This window comes from Parasteatoda tepidariorum, chromosome 4, assembly GCF_982258835.1.
Source record: "Parasteatoda tepidariorum strain Cologne lab strain chromosome 4, Ptep-v5.0, whole genome shotgun sequence".
NCBI classification, from domain to species: Eukaryota; Metazoa; Arthropoda; class Arachnida; order Araneae; family Theridiidae; genus Parasteatoda; species Parasteatoda tepidariorum.
This window is the reverse complement of record NC_141758.1, coordinates 101,178,941-101,203,784: the sequence shown is the minus strand read 5'-3', so window position 1 is coordinate 101,203,784 and position 24,844 is coordinate 101,178,941. Positions and strand designations below refer to the sequence as shown.

General features: G+C 29.4%; 1 protein-coding gene across 3 annotated transcripts in view; it reads left to right on the top strand.

Annotated features, from left to right (window-relative positions):
• Positions 1–228: 228 nt before the first annotated feature.
• Positions 229–24,844, top strand: part of LOC107443134 (uncharacterized) — a 317,712-nt gene continuing 293,096 nt past the window's right edge. For 2 of the 3 annotated variants that reach the window (XM_071181668.2, XM_071181666.2), the window contains exon 1: positions 229–391. The gene's annotated coding sequence lies outside the window, so the exon portion shown is untranslated. Of the gene's footprint in view, positions 500–24,844 lie in introns of all 3 variants that reach the window. The other variant, XM_087161827.1, reaches the window with a different exon arrangement.

The window sequence follows — 24,844 nt, the reverse complement described above, 5'->3', positions numbered from 1 at the left end:
AGTTGGAAATCGTTTGGGATAATGCGGAAGATTTTTCCGACAGACTGAAGAAAAAGTGAACGAATTTTACGGAAGTGACATCACAAAGGAAAACTGAACTGTCGACGAATTCGTAAAAAGAGCGATCGAGTTGACCGGAATGCGGACTCCGTGTGTGGATCTGCGCCGACTCGATCGATCCGTACCGAAATACGCGCCAAGCAACTCAGCCAATGGCATCGGTTAGCCATCTTCACCAAGTGATTCGCGTTGTTCGGTTGTACGATAGACTTTTGCTTGGTTGCGCGGAAAATAAAAATCCCGCAGCGGCATTTCATTCAAATTATAGCCGGCGAAAGATGCGCTGGCCGAGTTCAGAGAATCTTTACCTGCATTTTGGATAAATATATTGGTAAATCTCTTTTGAAATGTGTTATTTTGAAAATTATATTTATTTAAAATTTTTTCTAGATTATACAGTTTGGATAGAGGATTTTGTTTATTTGTATTTACAGAATAGGTAATCATTTTTATTAAATATTCGGAATGCAAATTTTTGTAATTTTAATAAAATTTTTGTAAATTCGGAATTTTTCGTAAATTATATTTATTATATTTATTTAAAACTTGTTCTAGATTATATAGTTTGGATTGAGGATTTTATTTATTTGTATTTACAGAATAAGTAATAATTTTTATTAAATATTCGGAATACAAATTTTTGTAATTTTGTAAATTCGGAATTTTTTGTAAATTGTATTTATTAAATTTATTTAAAATTTGTTTTAAATCATACAGTTTGTATAGAGGATTTTGTTTATTTGTATTTGCAGAATAGGTAATCATTTTAATAAAATATTCGGAATGCAAATATGTTGCTTTTTTACTTTAGACTTTTTATTACAACTTTTAATAGAAATAAAAAAATTATATGTTTACATTATATGAAAGTAATGAAGTTACATTTATTACAATTAAGTGCATGCATGATATTAATAAATATGAAATCGCTTTTTAGCTCGTTAAGTTTAAAATATAACTTGTGGGTATTTTAAATTTAAATAGCAGAAAAAAAATTTTTTTTGTAACCAAATAACACTGGATATGATAAGTTTTCAGAAATAATATTAGAATAAAACTTCTTCATATTATTAATTTTGTTGCTCGATGCAAAATAAAATGTTAAATATTGTTTATATCTTGCAATCGATATTATAAAAAGTTTTAGAAACTATATTAAAAGAAACATTTTGGTAATATATAGTGTTCAATCGAAAATATTTTTTAAATATTGTACATTTTGTATACTAAAATATGAATAATGTTTCAGAAATAATGTTAGTAGAAACTTTTTATAATATTCAGTGTTCAATATAAAGTATATTAAATTATAAAACACTTTTTATTTTTTTATAATTTATAGATTTAAAAATTGTCCTTAAATTTAAAGTAGTTTTTATGAACTTTTAATGTTTTAAAAAAGGTAGTTAGAAATAATATTAGAAGAAACTTCTTTATGTTATTTGATGAGGGCTTAATACAAAATATTTTAAATATTATTTATACAGAACACTAAATATTATGAAGTAGTTTTTAAAATAATATTAGTGAAAACTTTCATAAGATTCATTGTTCAAAAGAAACTATTTTAAATTTAACGATATTTTTATCTCATATAATTTGAAATGTAAATTATTTTGAATTCATACAGTTAAGAAACCGTCTTTAAGTTTAAAGTAATTAAATTGAGCAGTGATTATTATAAATAAGTTTTTTTTAAAAAAAATTATGCCTTAAAAAACTACATACTTTTTTTAGTGTTCTATATAAAATAGTTTTTTGTTTTAAAATATTGCCTAGAATGAACACTGAATAAACAATATTTTTAATATTGGAATATTATAGAGAAGTTTTAACATATTGTTATTTATAAATTAATTCTCATATTTTATAACCAAATAATTTTTTTCCTGTTTTATGCGGTACAAAATGTAATAAGTTTCAAATAATTTTAAGATTAGATTAGATTCTCAAATTTTGTTACACGAATTTGGAAACTTATAAATGTTTTATTGTGAAATATTTTTAAATAATTATCAACTCAATTTTTATTATTCAGGGATGAGATTTTTCCACTTTTTTTCTCTTTTGTCCCTCGAATTTCAGCCTTTTTATCAAAAAATCCGATTCTCTTAAAGTTTCGTTTTTTTTTTCGCGATTTAAATATCGTACATTGCGATTCTTATTTACAAGATTTAAAAATCCAATATCGCGATTTATATTTACTAGTTTTTAAAACCTTATGTAGCGATTCGTATTCAAGTATTGGAGTTTAAAATCCAAAGTCGTGATTTGTTTATGTGGTTGTAATATCAAACAGCGATTTTCGCATTTATACGTTATTTCATAATTAGACATTGTGATTGGTATTTACGAGATTTAAAAATTATGCATCATGATTTGTATTTTCGCATTTTTTAAATTCTATATAGAGTTTCATATTCACGTGATTTAAAAACCACATATCGGGATTCATATTCTTTCAATTCAAAATCAAATATTGCAATACTCATTCACACAATTTTAAAATCATGCATGCGATTTATATTTATGTGATTCATATTGATTAATCATCATTGAAAATTTATTGATTCATATTGAAAATTAATCATCGGGATTTATGCTAACATGGTTTAAATATCACACGTTTTTTGTCAAAATTTTGGATATCGTAGAGCTGCTACATATATATATATATAGCACAATAATTCTGTAATTTTTCCCTTGTTTTCTCTACATTTTGAACTTATATATATATATATATATATATATATATATATATATATATATATATATATATATATATATATATATATATATATATATATATATATATATATATATATATATATATATATATATATATATATATATATATATATATATATATATATATATATATATATATATATATATATATATATATATATATATATATATATATATATATATATATATATATATATATATATATATATATATAATAAATAAATAAATAAATACAAGAAAACACTAAGAAAGTTAAGAAAAACAATAAATTTCATTTATTGCGCTTAACTTTTTTTTTTTTTAAATGAAATGTTGTTTGTTATTTTTTTTTTTTTTTACTTATTATTTCCCACCCCCCTTTTTTTTCATATGTCTATAATTTTTCTTTGTTTTATTCTTCATTTTGAACATATATATATATATATATATATATATATATATATATATATATATATATATATATATATATATATATATATATATATACACTACCGGTCAAAAGTTTGCGAAAATTTTGAAATCTACAAAGAAAAGGTCTATATTCAAATGCTCATAGAACTGCGAAAAATCATTCAAATTGCATAAAAATTTGATATGTTCTAAAGTGAACCCTCTATTGTTAGTTACATATGATCAAATTGCAATATTTTGTTTTTTACGAACTGAATCCAGCTTTTCATCATGGGTTGTTTCTATGGTGAAAAAAGTTGTTAAGTTTGAACACTTGCCAAACTGGTAAAAAAAAATTTTTGAACTTTCTGTTAATAGTTCTCTAACACTGGGGGCTCCGCGTTCGGCTGACCACCTGACCGGAACATATGCTCCTGCACCCCAGAGCCCAAGGTCAAGAAAACTGAGATGGGCACAGTCGGCCTTGGCCCTCTTAATGGGCTGTCGCGCCACTGAGTTAGTTAGTTAGTTAATGGAAAATAGTTATTTGAATTGTTCTATGTAAACCCTCAAAATTTCAGATCGATTTGATTTTTTTCGACAAAGTTATAGAATTTTGAAAAACATGCGTACTTTTCTCGATTTTTGAGCATTCCACATAAGCAGTCTTTTGGTCTATACATCTTCTACCAAAGAACTTTTTAATTTTAATGTTTTCTATATTTTCAAATAATTAATATTTATTATAAAACAAATATTCTTATTCATTATTGTAATTATTATTGTCTATATTTATTGTTTATATTTATTGCTCATTTGTATTAGTTTTGTTGTGATATTTTTACTTTACATTAAATTAAAATAAAAAGTTATAACAATAATTACATAAATAATTCTAAAAAAATAATAACAATAGTATAAAAAATTTGCATTTTTACTGAACTATTTTATTTACAACAGGTCAAATATTTAACATTAATTAAATTAACATTTAAATCTTAGATTCCTCGAACCATCCACCTTTTGTTTTTATTATAGCCTTACATATGCGTGGCATTCGTTCTAATAAACCATTAATCACTTCAAGTGATATAGAGTTCCATTCCTGTTGTAAAATGTCCCATAACTGATTTCGATTCGAATTATCAGAGCATCATTTGCAAGAACAAACAAATTTTCGATGAAATGTGACATCTATGAGATATTGTTTTAATTATATTCATAATTCATTCTTTGTAATAACAATAAATACATTAATGAATAAGTATATTTATTTTGTAATCAATATTAATTATTTGAAAATATAGAAAACATTAAAATTAAAAAGTTCTTTGGTAGAAGATGTATAGACCAAAAGACCGCATATGTGGAATGCTCAAAAATAGAGAAAAGTACACATGTTTTTCAAAATTCTATAACTTCGTCATGAAAAATCAAATCGATCTGAAATTTTGAGGGCTTACATAGAACAATTCAAATAACTATTTTCCATTAACAGAAAGTTCAAAAACATTTTTTCGCAAGTTTGGCAAGTGTTCAAATTTAACAACTTTTTTCACCATAGAAACAACCCATGATGAAAAGCTGGATTCAGTTCGCAAAAAACAAAATATTGCAATTTGATCATATGTAACTAACTGTAGAGGGTTCACTTTAGAACATATCAAATTTTCATGCGATTTGAATGATTTTTCGCAGTTCTATGAACATTTGAATTTAGACCTTTTTCTTGTAGGTTTCAAAATTTTCGCAAACTTTTGACCGGTAGTGTATATATATATATATATATATATATATATATATATATATATATATATATATATATATATATATATATATATATATATATATATATATAAAAGTTCAAAACTAATGTTTTAGAATCATAAATATTATCAACAAATGGTAAATATCAATCCCAAAATTACGAGAAATTCAAGTTTGAAAATTTGGTATTCATCGATTGTAGGGATCATGTGCTGTCAACTACTTTTCCGAGATGTCGCCAACATGCATATGTTTTAAAATTATAAAAAATAAAAAGTGTCTTTAAAATAGCTGTGAAAGAACGAATTTTAATATCACGGCGTATTGTCAAAAATATTGATATTTAACAACGTATTGTGATATTTTCCCAGTTTAACTATTCTATTTTATTTTTGCTTGTATCAATATTTTTTGAAATTACAATAATATTTTTCAACAATTATAATAATATCGTATTTTAATAATTCTTATGTATCTTCAAAATTGTATTATCTTTATCAATATTGATCGTGATATTATCGCATTCAATGTAAATTGACATCGTTAATGATCGCGATATTGTCGTACTTGATACACCTATGTGCAATATGGGTTGCTAATTATCTGCGTATACCAGAATCTGGAATTGCTCTAAAGTATTGGCGAACTTGGCTTCATGGCCCTTATAATTGAATAGATTATAACTAATTGTGAAAAATGTCATTCGTGAAAAAAATTCCTTTATTATTTAGCTATTTAGTCATTAGTTATTATTTAGTTAATATGTTTTAAATTTTTTTTTTATAACCGTCGTTGTACAGCTGACCCAATTTTTTGGGTTTACGACTACTAATGTTCAACTCCATAGCCTTGTAATTTTGAACCCAATCCAGAAGACAAGAGAACTTGTGGATCGTATTGGGAGAAATTTTCCATCATGGAGGAGTTTTTGATGAAACTCACTCGCATTTGTGTTATAGGGAGAGGAAAACCACGTAAAACTCCCACGGTTAGTCTGACCGCAAGGGGACTCTAACCCATGATCCGTCTACCACCGATGATATTTTGCGTCAGCAGTGTGGCCGGAGCAAGTCGGATGCTTAATTCGCATCGACATACCATCGCCGGGTTTCGAACCCGGTTTATCTCTTTCGAAAACTCTATCTCCTCAGCCATCACGGCTTTTGGTTTAGAATATCGGAATTATATTTGTAATAAAATATAAAATCCAAATAAAAAATAGTTTCATATATGAAACCAAAAAAAAAAGTTTCATGTACAAAATCCAAAAAAAAGTAGTTTCATATATTAAATCCTAAAAAAATAGTTTCATTTAAAAGTATTCATATTCAAAAAATTATCAATGATTTTATAAATTAAAGTAATTTCAATGATGAATAACTATTTTTCGTCGGTCTTAACAACTGAAAATAAGAACAAATTTGAAAAATTATGGTTTGGAAGTTGGCTGTGTTTGAAAGATTTTATTTTTAACGCAGAAAGAGACACCCGTGTTGCATGCTGCATTTCATGATTATAAATTATTAAAATAATAAACGGTAATATTAAATGATATCGTTACTAAAAGATCTGTTAAATTTTCGGAATTATATTTGTAATAAAATATAAAATCCAAAAAAAAGGTAGTTGAATTTTAAATCATTCACATTCAAAAAATTATCAATTATTTTGTAAATTAAAGAAATTTCAATGATGGATAACTATTTTTCTTCGATCTAAATAACGGAAAATAAGAGCAAGTTTGAAAAATTATCGTTTGGAAAGATTTTATTTTCAACGCAGAAAGAGATACAGATGCTTCATGCTGCATTTCATAATTATAAATTATTAAAATGATACAAATATTTTTCACTTATTTTGACCTAAATTATTACAAAAGAATGAAAAAGTATTAAAATATGTTTGTCAGAAATTCTAGCGCCAAAAGGTTAACGAATAAACGAATTATAATAAAAAAAACTATAGAATTTTTATATTTCTAGACTATCGTATCACCTTGAACAAGAATTTGCTAATAAAATGACTCTGCAAATTAGCAACAAAAAAAATAGTAAAAATAAAAATACATTTTGCTGATTCAAACGAAGACAAATTTTTAGAATTCAAAAACATGAATTTTTTTTGTGGTTTTTATTACTTCTTTCGAATGCTAAATTTTTTATTCTAACTCGTAATCAGTCATCTCTGGAACAATAAACTATCTTTATCGTTTAAAATGTACTGTAAAAAAACATGGGGAAATGATTAAATAAGGGAAAATGGGACAAAATGATTAAATAAGAGAAAATTATTATATAAAGAAAAATGATTAAATTATGGAAAAATAAGGGAGAATGATTAAATAGGGAAAAATCAGAAAATTTATTAAATAGTGGAAAATGTTAACAGAAAACTAAAGGTAATATTTTGATATTGACCTTATTTTTATAAAGTTCACTGGATTATTTCACTATAGAAAATTTGGAGGTAAACAATGTATTTATCAAAACAACGATTTTCAAATACTCCAGCTTTGTAGATGACAAAATTTTTAAATGGAAATACTTTTAAATATGGTACAAACTATTTTTAAGTTAAAAAATATTTTTAAGTCTTGTTTTTGTTTGCTCAGTACAGAAATGACTTCTACTTTGTACTTTGTGTTAGACCAAAGTAACGGTAGATGGTAGTCAAATTTGACTACCGTATTTAAAATAATTTATCTTCAGAGCAAAATCTAAATCGAAAATTGAATTTTTTATGTTTATTTTTTAATATATAGGGACAAATTTTTTTTCTCTTCCAACATAAAGTCTAAATTGATCGGGGAAAAAAAAGATTTTTGAAGAGGAATTAACTTTTCCCTGAAATCATTTCATTTACGGGAAAAAAATAATCAGAAATACTCTTTTATATTTCCATTAATGTAATCTTTTTAAGGGTAAGAATTTTTATTTTGGTTATGAAAAAAAAACTTAATGTACTGTTAATGTGTGAAAACTCCCACTACCGTCATTTAAACAAATTGCATTATTATTTTAATGAAAAATCTGTTCTTTTTTTATTTAAGTAAGTTTTATTTAAAAAATATCTCATTTATTGATTTTAATGTATTTTACAGAACGTATACCTTTTAATTTATTTTATAACCGTCGTCGAACAGGTGACCCAATTTTATGGGTTTACGTTTACTAATGTTTAACTCCGTAGCCTTATAATTTTGAACCCAGAAGACAAGGGAGAAGTTTGCCTTCGTGGAGGACTTTTTGATGGAGCTAATCCGCATTTGCGTTACATGAAGAGGAAGACCACGAGAACCTCCCACGGTTAGCCTGACGGCAAGGGGACTCTAACCCGTGATCCGTCTACCACTGAGGATATTTCACGTCAGCACTGTGGTAGCCGCTAGCCGGATGCGGAATTCGTATCGACTGGGATTCGGACCCGGTTCGGCTCATTGGAAGACGAACGCTCTATCCCCTGAGCCATCGCGGCTCGGAAAATATACATTGTAAAAACTACATAAAAGAAATAAGGAATTAAAAAGCTAAGAACTAAAGGTAAAAAAAAGAATAAAACTTTAGATTTTTTTCCTCAAAATTTCTTCCCTGGAGCTAGAAACTATAATATAGTGGCAGCATCTTTTCTATAATTTAATTATATTAGTACCTATAAAAACTAAATATATTGTAGATATTATTGTCGATAATCTGACCTGTTTCATAACCTGCACATTTTCCGTTCAAAAGACTTGCTAGCAATTCAGATCATGCTGTTTTCATCTAAAGACTTAAACGCTATCTTTTTAGCATCTTATGGATTAAACATCTCTAGGGGATTAGTTCGACCGAATTTCCGAACATTTGGATGACGATCGTAAAAGAGTTAATTACCCTTATTCTATCTCTCTCCTCGCAAACAATGTTCTTAATTCTCGTTAATTAAGTGAACTGGTGCACGTATTTGTGTATTTTATCGAGGCTAATTGAAGCTATAGAAATTTAAGAAAATCTATAAGTTTTATTCAGTGCGCATAAGCTGCAAGTACATAGAGCTCATTAAATAAGTTTTAAAAAAAATTAGAAATCATGGAAAATATTACAGAATAACGAAAAAAAGAGAGAAATAAAATTATTTAAAAAAATATTATTTAAAAAATTAATAAAAATCCGGAAAAATAGATATAATCTCTTTATTAGCTCACACGATTATATCAGCATAAAGGAGTGCTTTCTAATATTGTATCAATATAGCCTTGTGCAAATCCATTTCGGGAAAATCTGTGGCTAAAATTATGTGCAATTCAGGAAATTCATGTTTCTTTCTATCTCTCTCATTTTTTTTTCTTAAATAAAATTTAATTTTTTTAAAATCATTAAAATTTTATAATTAAATATCAACTTTATTATTTGTAATCTTCTTAAAATTATCCAGTATAATATTACCTTGCACACATCTATTTTTGGACCTATCCTTGGTAACCAACAAATCAAACGCACTTCAGTACTACAGTAAGAACGCACTATAAAACAATAATCCTCTATTTTCGCTTTTACCTCAATTTGCGCTTATGTTTTCATGTTTTGTAATCTGGCAATCTTATTACGAAAAGATTCTAAATAATTCGTAAAAATTTTCCAGTTTATGTTAGTTCATTTGAATTGACTACTCCCTTTTTAAATTTCGTTGTATGTTTAATTCTGTTTTCATTTACATTTTTTTCTGTTTTTTATGTGATTTATTTATTACTTAATGTGTTAAATAATTTTTTTGTTTAAAATTTTTTTCGAGTACTCCTTACACTTTTTTATTGCTATATTTTGCTTTGGCTATATTGATACAATATTCGAAAGCACTCCTTTTTGCGGTTATAATCGTGAGAGCTGATAAAGAGAGTATATCTTTTTTTTCTGAATTTTTATTAATTTTTTAAATAATTTTATTTTCCGCTTCTTTCCTAATTCTGTATAATTTTTTTTCCATGTTTTCTCTACTTTTTGAAATAAAAGTTTATTTTCTTCTTATTTGTAGATAACTTGATATAATAACTTGCTTTTTATGCAACCAACACATTGTTGAAATAGATTTTACGTTTTTTTTCCATGTAGGATATGAAATTAAATATGGAAGAAAAAAAATTTCATTTAAGTTCAATTTTCTTCAAATTTGTTATGAATCATTTATGATACACAAGAGGCATTTATCATACGCACAATTCTCATAAGACAAAGTTGCTGATTTAAATCTTTGTTACTACGCGTTTACCTGAAGTATAAGTGCAACAAAAGGGAAAATATAATTGTTTCTCTATTTAAAAATTACTTTATTCTCAGTAATATATCCTTTATTTTATCCTTTTAATAATATTATTATTCATTCAATAGTATTTTATCCTTCTAATATAATTTAAATTTCCAAATTACTACAGTAGATGGCGCTTAAAAATGTGTAGTATTTTTTAGTTTCAAAGTCTGGCAACCCTTCGCTGAATACTAATTCTTTTCTTCCACAGAGTTTTCCTTGGAGAAGAACTCTGCAAAGATTACTTGATAAACATTTTTTAAGTACAAACATAAAATTTAAATTGCTAAAAAGGCCTCATTATACCTTTTCATAATATTTAGGGAAGCTTTTTTTTTTAAATCAAAAGAATAAAATTACAAATCTATACCTATAAATATTTATGTGTTTTAAAAAGTCTACTTAAAGTATTAGTTTTTTTATACATCTAAATCAGTGATTCCCAAAGTGGTTTATATCGACCCCCAGGGGTCGACGACAACCTGCAAGGGGTTCATGTCAAGTGGAAAAAAAATTAGGGGGTCCATAAAATGAAAAGGGGGGTCAACGATAGTGGATCTCATATAAGCAGGTCGTGACTTTTAATTTTGGCATTTCATGAATGGAATAATCAACATACACTGATAGTACCAATTTACTTACATTATACTACCTTATAATATAAAACCATATATCTATCTACATTCTACATAATTTATAAAAGTAGCTATGAAGCAAAAATTTCATTAAAATTTAAGTTATTAGTGTTTGATATATGAAACTGAATTATTATAAACTAGCAGTTGCCTACAGCTCCGCCCGCGTACGTTTTTATTTTCTCTGCGTGTAAGGTTTTATTTTGTAACAAAAAAGTATTTTTCCGCGGTAAATTGCAGCCTAGCCTGTGTCACCTCTTTAGCTAGCTAGACCTCCAACTGTATCTGCGCACAAGATCACCGAGATTTGTTGCTTAGTTTTTACGTGAAAACGTAATAAACAGACTGACAATACCCTACTACGGTTTTACATTCAAGCTTATTTCCGATATTATAATAGTAGTAGCGGAGTACGGGTTTTACAGTACACTATTTTACTCCATTTACATATTAATTAAATTAAATTAGTAATTAAATTAGTTTGAATTTAATTAATAAATGCATAAAATTAAGTTGTGTTTTTTTCTTAAGTTTTTCACACTATACCAGCTGTCAAAAATACATGTGAAGTTGATGAATTTACAAAAAGTCAATATGAGGTAAGTAGGGGGTCTACCCAAACAAGTGACAAGGGGTCTCGACAACGTGACAAGGGTTCTAGACAAAAAAGTTCAGGAACCACTAATCTAAATGAACCAAAATCGCTTTTTATAGTTCTGAGATAAAAAAATTACCTAAGAGGACTTCTTTAGTTACACATGAACTGATTACCGTTTTGTTAAGAAAATGTCCGACATGGATATCTTTCATTCACACACCTGTCGTCTACAAAAATTTTTCTACTTTGAAATTTTGGCAACGATTTGCAAGCCTTTTCACATTGGCTTCTGAGTTGACTATCCTTCACAAGGTCTTTTTTTTCTAAAAAATTTTAACATTCTGCCATTTTTAATGTTTTCTTTTGTTTCAACAATTACTATAAATGCAACGTGATCTGTTCATATGTTTTTTTTTACCTATTCCTGTGGGGATAGTAGTTATCCACAATGTCTACCTTCATCTATGAAATGGTATCCCAACATAGAATCGATTAAACATGTCTTATATACTACTGAAATGGATTTGTACTTTTGTAGCAGTAGATACAATACAGTACTCCCTCACCAGAATTTTATCTGTGATAGAATTAGATACCACTAGTTGCTTCACTGCTGTTTTGTGAGAAGTCGAGTGAGCTGTATTAGGATCACCGTACTTTTGAGTGCTGGTCGTGAGAACTGTATTAAGTTAACGTTTGTGGTTGCTCCTGTGTTGCCTTTCGCAGTCGCTTGTATATGTTGTGTGTGATCGAGACTGAGTAGCAACAGCGCGAGGAGGTGGACAATGTCGCAGTCACGAGTCAACTGTTCAATGTGGACCTTCCATTGAAGTAGGCGTGCTCAAATCGAAGAGGGAGTTTCTGTCAAGGTAGGCGAGTTCACATCACGTCCGAGTCACCAATGTGGGGATAGTAGTTATCAACAATGTCAACCTCCATCTATGAAATGGTATCCCAACATAGAATAGATTTAACATGTCTTATATACTACTGAACTGGAATTGTATTTCTGTAGTGGTAGATACACTACAGTTCCAATGCTTACAAAATCAGATTTTCTCATTATATCTTTTATTATGTTTTTTTTTTTTCAAATAATTTTTCCTACAAGCCGAAGAGGAACTTGCACTGATACTTCAGTCAAGTCAAGCCAAGTTCTCGCTTTTTCGGCTGCAATTTTGGTCCTTCAATGATTTTAAAGCTACACTCTTTTTTAAACATTTATAGCTGAAATTCCTCTTACATATCTCGCTTTTCGAATAGACTTATAGCTAAACCCTTGAAATCTTTGCTACATAGTTATCCAGTTGCATCGATTTCGACAAATTTTCCTCTTTCCTATCATGAAGATATCCTGATGTAAAATCTGCGTAATTAATTCCTGTTTTTTTTTCAGCTTTCGAAAGGCTTTTTTTTCCACCGAATTTGCAATTTTTTTCCCCAGCTTGAATTGGTGTTTTGTAAAAGTTTTGACTATTGACACATTCTAACCACGGTTCGCCAAGTGGGCCCACTTTGAAAAAACCTCCCGGGTTTAACTGGGTGGGCCCACCTTTAAAAAACCCACTTGGTGAGTTTTTTCAAAAATTGTTTCTTTTAAAATTTGGTTGAAAAAGAAGTATCTCCTAATATTATCAGTGGACACATCGTGGAAGTTAACTAATATTTTAGAAATGTGCATTAAGCACATGTATGGGTAAATGAAAAAAAAAGCTGCTTGATGCCCTAATGACCAAATGATACTAGGTGGAGTTCATATTTTGACCGGGTAAAAACTTTTGCCAATAATTACCATTAATATCAAGAGATTGCTCTTGAACATCAAAATGAATCTAATAATATGTCAAAAATATTAAATAATGTTGGGCTTTACCAATAAACTATCAATTGGAAGAAACATATATCAATTGTTTCTGAAGCTTCAGAAAAAACTTCAATCAGAAAACATTTGAAGTTCAGAAGCTGTTGAAATATGAATTAACTTACTATCATGTGATGAATTAGAACCCCATAAACATTTTTAAAAGATTCCATTAGACTGCTCAGCCACCTCATTTATTGGATCATACTAGATCTCGAAACAAGGGGACAAACTGTCTTTCTAAGCATCATCCAGAATTTCTGTGACACGTTATGGCATTCAGAATTTCCGATCCTGATGCTTGACACTGCTATTCAACAGTTTTCATCAAAAAATAGTGAAAATTATGACAGTAAAAAACTAAATAAAATTCCAAGCTTCCACAAATTTTCTGTCAATTCTTTTTTCCTTACACTCAGAACCAGCATCCTCTGTCTCCATCGAAAGACACTTTTCAAATTTCGGTTTGATGTTGAGTAAACTACGAAATAGATTAGGAATAGCTAAACCTATAAAACTCGTAAACGTGTATCACCATCTAAGAGAGAAATGTAGAATCTACTGTCTGGTTGATACGAATTCCGAATCCGGCTTGCACGGACCACAGTGCTGACGTAAAATATCCTCAGTGGTAGACGGATCATGGGTTAGAGTCCTCTTGTCGTCAGGCTAACCGTAGGAGAATTTTTGTAATTTTCCTCTCCATGTAACACAAATGCGGGTTAGTTCTATCAAAACGTCCTCCATGAAGAAGAATTTGTCCCAATACTTGATCCAGGAGTTCATTTGTCTTCTCGATTGAGTTCAAAATTAAAAGGCTACGGAGGTTAAAATTAGTAGTCGTGAATCCGAATAATTGGGACGGCCGTTCAACGCCTGATATAAAATAAAATATAAAAAAAAAACTCTCTATAATTCTAGTCAATGATATTTTCGCATCCTCAAACTCATAATTTCTATATCCCTGAATTACTTTTTTTAATTTCAAATACTTGAAGAAGAATCGGTTTACCTAGTTCCTCGGTTAGTTTGCGGCGTAACTACCACTACGTTTATTAAACGTCAATTCCCTAGTATATAAGACATGCTAATTCGATTCAATCTTGGGGTATCTTTTGATAGATGACAATTGACATAATCGAAAGCGGATTCCTTACAAGATTAATGAGATCAGATTTTTTCCTCTTTATTAAAAAAGGCATTGGTAAATTCTAGAATAGCCCAGCCCGTGGCGATTTTTTTTGAAATCTCGACAGACAAGTTTTTGATATCTCGCCAAACTAGGTTACCAGAAGATATTTCGAGGAGATTGTTTGAACCAAAATTGCTAAACCTGATTGGTTATTTGCTTCCTATACCTACGCGAAAGTAGGATCTCGTTAGAGAAAAGATAAAAGTATTTGTTTTTTCGCCATTTATGCTTCTATTCTCTTCCTGGTAGAATCATCGTTATTATTTCATTTTTAAACCGTTATTTCATTTATTAGCGTTATTATTTAATTTTTTTGTGCGGTACCGGTTGAAATATTTTTTAATGATCAAAAAGCATTGTTAATCCCAGTCATGATCGCCGACTTGGTAAACTTGGCGAGATTTCAAAAAGTCGCAAGAGGTGAGCTATTGTGAGATTTTACCGAAGGCCAATAATTCTTATAGCCTTATACAATAAAAATTTCTTAAAATCATACATAGAATTAAAAGAAATACATGAGAAATAATATTTAAATAACTGTTTATTTCAACATATATATATCAGTTATTGCAATGGAAAAGGTAAACATTATTTTAATTATCTTTCGCCTTTTCTTACACAATTATCCAAAGTTATAAAATTTTGAGTATTTGGAGACTATTCATGAACTGTTTTCTGAAGCTCGAGTAAACAGTTCTATTGTTATGACTCTTTTTCGAACTTTTTATCTGCGTATCAACAAGTTCATAATTTGTTTTATCGTATCAATTGTATTCAGGTCCTCAACCGTTCTTTGAATCTCTTTTCTTGGCTTTTCACCAGTGCAATAACCAGAGCATCAATTGCTCCAGAGTTTCAATTTCATCCAGCTGAAGAGTTTTATTCTGATGAGCTTTCTTTGAAACTCTTATTTCAGCCACCATTTGTTCTGCGAGTACTTCGTTCCAATCCCGCAACTCAAAGTTGTTATTGGTTGCCACATCAAACTCCTCAAGAGTTGCATCAACATCAGTCTTTTCAGACTGTTCATCCTTCTCCCTTTCAAGGACATATTCATGAGCCTTGCTAGACTCTTCAATTAGCATTTCAGCTGCCATTTGTTCTTTCAGAACCTCATTCCAATCTCTTATTTCGAAATAATTCTCATCCGAACTTTCACCTTTCATCTTAAACACCTTTGCGCTAAAAGTAAATGAATAAATCAGCATATATATATATCGCTGGTTCAAAGTTAAAACGGCACTTCTGCACTTACGTTCTCATGTTATTTGAATGAGAAGTGAGTGCAGAAGTGTCGTTTTAACTTTGAACCAGCGATATATATTTGCTCAGTGAAACTCACCTTTGTGGACATTATTCGTAAAGGTTAATAGATAACTATAGATTTTAGTAAATATTGCGACTGAAGTAAGTGTTCTTATAAAAATGCACTAAGCTATTTTATTGGATTATTATTTACAGTTGAGTTTAAAATTGAAGTTCAAGCTAGCGTTGATTTTCTATTCGTGATGAAAAATTGATTTTAATGGAAAAAGAAATAGTTAAATTAATGCAACTATAAGATAATATTACTAATATCTGATACTTACAGCCTTTCTCGCAAAAATCTCACCACTTTTGCCATTTTTCTAATTAAGTTTAAGCACCAGTAAAATTATCGCCTACAGATAGCACATAAACTTTAGAAGTGAGGATTTCATTGTAAAACAATGCATTATTACAGAATATAGCAATATATTGTTACACTGCAACAGTTAAAAGTTTTCTTCGCACATATTTTAACAATGAATGTCTAACTAAACAATGTTCTTTCAACAAAGATCATTTTAAGGAAATGATTTTTAATTTAAATGGCATTGTTTAAACTTGAAGTAACTTATAAGATGAAATCCATTAAAGTATTGCAAAAACGTGATTTTGGGCCAAATTTGCGGAAATGAGTTTATTATAAATTTAGAATCCTTGTACTCTTAGCTCTCTAATTATATTTTGTTTTTGTTTGTACTACAATTATTTACAAAGTTGTAGCAGTTTTTGTACTAGGTGATAACAGTGGATGGACTAGTGATTTTAAGTCTTTAAATGCGTCTATCTCAAAATGAGATTTTTTCACATTTTACACCACGCGAGACATAATATCTTATGTTGTTTTAAAATAATTATCTGCAATTTTTTATGAGTGTTTATGATCTTGTCACGTATCTTTTGAACTAAGAGAAAAAAGTAAAATTTCACTTTTCATGCATGTTTTTCGCAAAGACAAGCGCTGAAAGTTTTGAAACTTTGCTTTTTGTAACTACATTGATCCCTAACTCAGTAGTATATGCACTTGCTTTTAAGATAATAGTTCAAAGCAATAGTTGATAGTCTTCTAAATAAAATACTCGAAGGATATTTTGTTTGTTTTAGGAGATAGAAATTTGTTTACAGTGTTTAGCGTATATGCGAGAAAAATGCCTTATTTTTACCAAAAAATGGTCATGAAAAAAGAAAATAATAACAATGAAATTATTTTTCTAGTTTTATAAGTTTTAGTGCATAATAAACCAACTAAACTAAACACAGTGTTGCGACAGCCCATAGAGGGCCAAGGCCTACTGTGCCCATCTCAGTTTTTTTTTTTTACTCTGGGGTGCAGGAGCAGATATTTCGGTTAGGTGGTCACCTGAACGCGAAACCTCCAGTGTTTAGTCCCTAAACATGCTTGGTACTTATTTTATCGATCCACTAAAGTAATGAAAGGCTGAGTCTATCTTGCCCGGCCAGAGGATCGAACCCAGGACCTTCGACACGAGAGTGCGAAGTGCTAAACAAATAAACCAGTTTTTTTCTTCTTTTTTTAAATTCTGCATTAATATTTTTAAAAAAAATGTCGAAACTAGTCGGATACCTTGATATCGAGTTTTCATACTATTCGACAAAAATAGGTGTTCGAGATTCAAAATTTTTAAAAATTTCGAGATTTTTATTATCATCTAAAATGACGAGAATTTTATCATTGCTTAAGCAATTTTTCATCTAAATCATAAGGCGAAATATTTCTTATAATCCTTTCCTCGAACCTGAAGCCACTTGTGAATCAATCTAAATATATTTAATGTAGTCATTTATATTGTTTTTGGTTAGGAAAATATGTTTATGAAAAAATGTTTTCAGTTTAACATTAGTTACTGAGACATAAGTACACTGCTCAAAACAATGAAAGGATATTGAGGTTGTGAGTTGATTTTGCACCTGGAGAATTGTTTGAATGACTGATTGATTATCGACAGACGTAGTAGGCTATATGAGATAAATTTGTATGGCGAACATGCAGAGCTACAGCGTGAAGGCGCTTTTGGAGAGTTTGTGTCGAAACTGTGGTGCCAGTAGCAGAGGAAATGTGTTTTGAAGAAGAGTGGCATTCATATTTAGAGGTGTCTCCGAGCCGTTAGCATTAAATAACGGTTTTCATTGGGCGTTGTTGCACATCTACGCCCCCTTGCCCCGATCTCCGGCCAGAATTTCCAGTCTCCAAAAAACGGTTCCAGATCCAGGAGGAAATCACACTTTGTGAAGCTCCAGTGGCTTCTGCTACTTCGGCTTGTGTTTAGCCTCCCTCTAGCCGGCCAATAACTCTCCACGCTTCTGATTTGATTAGATAAATTCGTTGAGTAATCGCATTCATCGAAACAACGCGATTACTCAATATTGATAATTTTTTTCTCCACTTCGTCTTACATTGAGTAGAAAGCCAAATGTAATTCGCTGCCTCTAAAATCTTGTCCTCGACGTCAAATTCAAAGTTTGCATATTGCGAAGTTTTAAAATAAGAAAAACTTGCATTTATGACTCTCTCCTACCATTTTATACAAAAAAAAACTGCTTATACCTTTATTTTATACAAGACTTACAATATCCTTTAATTGTTTTGAGCAGTGTAATTGTAATTGCAAGTTTTAACGAGAAAATAAATTGTAAAGAATCATAGAAATATAGTTCAAATTTGCACTATATACAGGGGTCTGTTTAGAAGAAATTTGGGTCCCTTAACGGACCCTTCACAAAATATCTTTTCATAAAAACGGACCCTTCACAAAATATTTTAACTTAAAAACGGACCCTTCACAAAATGATTTTTCTTTTAATCGAACCCTTCACAAATTTGTTTATCTTCATTATTATTTTGTTAATCGAATAAACCCTTTCCAGGGCAGAAAACAAGAAAGATGGATGTAAACGAATTAAGTTTTGTCTTTGGCAGACGATTCTTCCATTATTCGTCCGAAATTAATATTCTGCGTTCAGCAGTATAGGCTAAATACCAAATATTTGTATGTTGCATCTCTAATTTAGAAGGAACAATTGTTGTTTATTTTTTAAAATTTAATTTTTTTAATTACAATTTTACAGCGTTGAGCATAATCTTGTATGTCTATACAATTTTAAAACTCCTTGAAAAAATTTTTTTTTGCAATAACGGACCCTATTTGCAGAAATTCATAAAAGCGGACCCTTGTTGAAAGAATGTGAGTAATTTTTTCACAATTTCACGAAAAACGGACCTTTCACAAAATGTCTGGACAGACCCCTGATATAACGAATATAATTTAGAGCATTATTTTTAAATTTCTAACTATTTCTTCCTGGAGTTTCAATTTAGCAAATCTATTGTTACATTAAAAATATTTGTAGGCAGCAGAGTTTATTATTTATAAATTAATATTTCCTTCAAAATAGACATAAATTACTTTTTAACTGATTTCTAGCTTTAAAAAAAAAAAAAAAAAAAAAAAAACTACACCGTAGAAAAGGAGAGCTGTGGTGACTCAGGAGACAGAGCGTTCGTCTTCCAATGAGGTAAACCGGGTTCGAATCCCAGCGATGGCTGGTTGACACGAATTCTACATCCGGCTTCAGTGCTGACGTAAATTATCCTCAGTGGTAGACGGATCATGGGTTAGAGTCTCCTTGTCGTCAGATTAATCGTGAGAGGTTCTAGTGGTCTTCCTCTCCATGCAACGCAAATGCGGGTTAGTTCCATTAAAACGTCTTCTACGAATTCAAATTTCTGTCGATACTTGATACAGGAGATCCCTTGTCTTCTGGAAAGTGTTCAAGATTACATGGCCACATTTGTAGTTGTAAACCCATAAATAGGCTTGGCAACTCAACGACAGTTATTAAATATAAAGCTGTGGAAAATGATTTCTCAAAATTAAGCAAAAATAAATCACAACAGCGCTGAAACAAATATAGACAAATTTGAAAACTCCATGTTATTATTAATAGTATAGTGATATGAAAATTGAAACAGCATATACTCATTTTTGAGCGAAATGCATAGTCTCAAAAATTATGCGGAAATAGGAGACCGTAGGATTCAAACCAAGGACCTTTGGGTTGGTAGTAGAATGATCTAAACACCAACGTTGTGCACTCCAGTCCAGGGCAAGTTGGGAGGCTTTATATAGTGGCCACCGCAGTGACACATCCTGACATACTGATTTTCAATTTCAATGGTATAAAGGGTTAAAATTTGGAAAATATAGTTCCCCATAGCTTAATCAGTAGATCGGTAATTTTAATGCCCCTTTTGCTTATTTCGCTATTCTTAAAAACTTTTATGCGAATGAAATGTGATAGGAAACCATATGTGTATAAAAGATGAAATTGCAGATTGAACTATTATAATTAAGTGATTTAGAAAGATAAAAATCTCGATGTGCTGGTTTTTTATTTGAGGTACGAAATTCCTGTAAAAAAAAGTAGTTGGTAATATAATATCGCTGTGTTGGTTAACCACTAGCGGTGCACTGCTCTAATGATCATCGTCGATAGGTGATCGAGGATAAAGAAAAGATGAGCAGTTTTTTTAAAATTATTTTCATTCCATATTATTATATACGTCACGTTATTCATACATTTCTTACATTTTTCCAATCAAAATAAATATAAATTAAATCTTAACATGATTTTGAAATCGCATTTTGCTAAAACCGCATGCATCTAAAGAAATAATATTATTTATATAATGAAATATAATTTGTTATAAAACTTAATATCAAATTGATTTGTTTAAAGAAACAAATATGCGTAATTTTTAGTAATGTTTTCCAATTGTTCTCCGTAAACATCTTCTTGAAATATCAGTACAGAAAAATTTATATGCAATTAGAAAATTTAGAAATTTTATTCATTTCAGCATTTTTAAATCTACAGTTGTATACTTTACATATTGTTACAAAAGTCCTAGTACTTTTTTTTTTCTATTTTGAACTTACTAAAGGTTTTTGGTTCGCACCAAGGTGTTTATGCTGTATATCATATCCAGCAATTATTAAAATGCTAACTATATTTTTTTCCCTATATTTTAGTCAAATTTTATACAAAATAATTAAAAAAATATGAAAAATATCTTCCGTAAAAATTTTGTCCTAAAGGGTTATAAGAGTAAGAAAAATGAGAAGAGTTTAAATATGGTTATCAGAAATACTTTAAAAATTCGCACAACAATTAAACTGGTTTTGATGTTTTTAATCCCGTCTTCCTTACATAAGCTCTTTTTTTATAACGTTTCTGTTTTTTTTCTTCCTCAGATATTATACGATCTCTAATGTGCATAACATATTAACTTTCTTCGGGTCGCCGGTCACAAAATAGGAAAATTAGAGAGAAAAGGGAAAACTAAGGGAATTTTATCAATCGGGTAAAATTGGGAAAGGTCAGGGAATTTAATAAAAATGATCAACAATTCAGGGGAAATAAATTAGTGTTTGAGGTATCTTAATATTCAAAATTTTCCAAAAAGAAGTTTGTCTCGCAATAATAGTTTTTTAAAAAAAATCATTAACAAAAACAAAAGTGTTTTGTTACATATTTTATCCATAAGAATGACTCAATTGAGGCTTATCCGAAAAATAAAAAATAAAATTTATGCTTTATTCTTCAATTTTTAGAAAGAAAATGAGTAGCTGATATTTAATTTATTTCCCGTTCAATAATTAATTAATTATTTTCTTTTTACTTGCAAAAATGTTTAGTTGTATAAATAATAAATAAAGTTACTTTCCAAATTAATTTACATAACCCATCAACGAAATATCAAAAAGAAATCTACGCAAATATAATTAATTTGATTAAATTGTGTGTAACGTAAAATGATATGTTTTTTTTTTAAAAAAAAGTTAGTCTTTTGGCCTTAAGTAATAAATTAAATCAAAATGACTCAATTGAGGCATTTGGGATGACGAAGTTTGTGATTTTCTCTAAAGAATTAAGAAAATTTAAGTAAATATATCTACCGTTCATTTATTCTACAAAACTAATTGCGTTTGATACATCTTTCATTTACTGTTAGTGATTCCTTGTTTAATATGCTTTTAATTAATTAAATTTCAATAAAATAATTCAATTAAACGAAAATTCCTTTTCGTAAGTCATTCAGATAACGCAACAACGCAAAATCAAAGGGAAGTTAATTAATTTGGTGAAAATGTGTGCAGTTCAAAATTGGCGAGATTTCACAACTAAAATGTGCCAACAGGCGAATACTGTCAATTTCATTTCAGAGCTTACGCGCAAATATTATATCTTTCTTGACAACATATTTCACGATTAACTGACGATTCTTTTGTAGAACTTTGGCAGCATGTCTTCGTGAAGTTTCATTAGCTCATTAATTTTGACGACTGTCATTTATTTTTCGATCCATTTCCCCCTCACTAAAAGCTTCGCTTTTCAAATTTTTCGTTAATTTTTCTTTTTGTTGAATGGTGATATTTTTGTTTAATTACCTTTATTGAGCATATTTACGAACGTAAAATGTTAAATACGAGTTTTTCTTTTTTTTACAGTTTTAAGAGTTTAAATATTTGTCTTAACTTTTTTTTTCTGTTTTTCAATCTTACAAAACTAGGTGGATTTGATATTGATTTTTGTATGGTTTATTCTTATTTTAGTAGTTAATATGCATTTACTGTAACGCGAATAAAAAGAGAAATTTTTTTTTCAAATTTACTTATCAACCACGTGACATCAAAGAAACATCTCCGCAAATTTTATGTATTTGATAAAATGTTCAAAATCAGTGATATTTCACAACTAATGTCTGCGACATACAATTACTGTCAATTTTATTTCACAATTTACACGTAATTAATGTATTGAAGTTATACTTCTTATTCGACTTCCAACAAGGTTGCGTTAAACGTTTAACGCTACACTTTTATTGACCGGGAAATCATGTGGTAGGATCCAGTTTTCCCTCATTCATTTCCATATTGTTTTGGTTCTCACTAGCATAAAAATAATGAAAGTATTGTTTTTCTATAAATATTTCTTTAGTTTGTTTTGATACACATATAATTTAATAGGGTAGTATTTTTTATTTTCAAACTTACTGGATAACAATTGTAAAAAATGAGTGAAGACAATCCCACGGACAATGAGACGGATTTAAGGTTATGTCAAAGTACGTCTCTTGTGAATATCAATTGATTGTTTCTCTTCTGAAATTGCATTATGACGCATTCACATACATTATTAATACAAATAGATTTTCCATGGCGAGACGATGAGGCAACCACAAGCACTTCCACTGGTTCAAGAGGTCCAAGAGGAAAAAATGCTTAATTACAGAGCACTGAAGCGAGCGGAGCAGGAAAAAGAGTCGTTGAATAGAACTAGTGATCCTTCTGCGACTGCTGATTCTTCTACAATTAACGTCGCAGGTTACGAAGTTTAATTTCTTCCGCGCGGAGGGACTCCACGCATTATTTTTTTTCTAGACAATATATTTCACGATTAGCTGTGAGTTCTTTTTATCGAACTTCGCCATCATGAAGTTTAATTAGCTCATTCAATTCGACGACTGTTGACGACTTATTTTTCGAACCCTTTCCCCCTCAGAAAAAGCTCTTTCAATTTTTCGTCATTTCTTTTCCTCTGTTGCAGGACGGTTTTCTTGTTAAATTTTATGAGCATTTTTACGAACATGAAAGTTTAACACGAGTTTTTCAAATTTTAAAGTAATTGTCGTAACTTTTTTTGCAGTAAAGAAGGAGTTTTAATTTAATTTGTTAAAAAAAGTTAAGAAGAAAATTTATTCTATTTTTCTTTCGCAAAAATGAAATATTAAATGTATAAAAAAAGTCTTAAATTTGTCAAGACCTTTTTTTTTCGCTTTTAATTTTAAAATTACGTGATAACTGAATTAAGGTTTTATAACGTTAATAAAAAGAGACAAAACTTTTTTTTCTCAAAAATGAAATTAACTGAGAAATTGTATAATTTGTTGAAGAGAAACGTAAAAAAGTCCAACGTTATTATTTACGTCAATGATAATAAATATTGGTAAGAAGTACTAATTAAAGTAAAAAATTAAGCTACGTACTAAAAAGCGAAATTAATTGAGTAATGGTACTAATTTGTTTAAGAAAACGTAAAACACTGCAAAACTTTTCACGTCAATAAAGCTTAACTAGGTCGTGATGGATCAGGGAAAAGAGCATACGCTTTCCAATGAGGTGAACCGGGTTCGAATCCCAACCATGGCTGGTCGATACGAATTCCGCATCCAACTTGCACCGACCACAGTGCTGACGTAAATTATCCTCAGTAGTAGACAGATCATGGGTTTGAGTCCCCTTGCCGTCATGTTAACCGTGAGAGGCTTTCGTGGTTCTCCTCTTTGTAAAACGCAAATGCGGGTGAGTTCCATCAAAAAGTCTTCCACGAAGGCAAATTTCTTCTAATATGTAATCCAGGAGTTCCCTTGTCTTCTGGATTGGATGAAAAATTACAAGGCTACTGAGTTAAACATTAGTAGCCGTAAAACCAAAAAATTGGGTTTGCTGTTCAACGACGGTTATAAAATAAAATAATGCTTGATTAATTTTGGTAATATGTATTGATTGAAGTAAAAAAATAAACTATGTATTAAAGACCAAAATTTATAGAGAAAATGTACTTATTCGTTCTAGGCGTAAAAAGTCGCCATACTATTCTTGACACCATATTATTATTAATTGTTGCTTACATTTGCTAATAGGTACTACGGGACATATGGTAATTGGTGCAGTTTAAATAAGTACCAAATATACCCTTATATAGGTACAAAGTATTTTCTTCAGAAATAGGTTTTTTACGGGTCGAAGGTAGAAAAGTACTGAAGAAAGTTGCTTGACTGTGAAAAATTAAATAAACTAAATTTTAAATATCAAGAGTTCCCTCGAGTAACAGCAATAATGCCTTGTTGTTACTGAATAGAATTGAACTTTATTTTGCTAGAATGAAATACTATTCTTACATTTTGCGTGATGTAATAACATAAA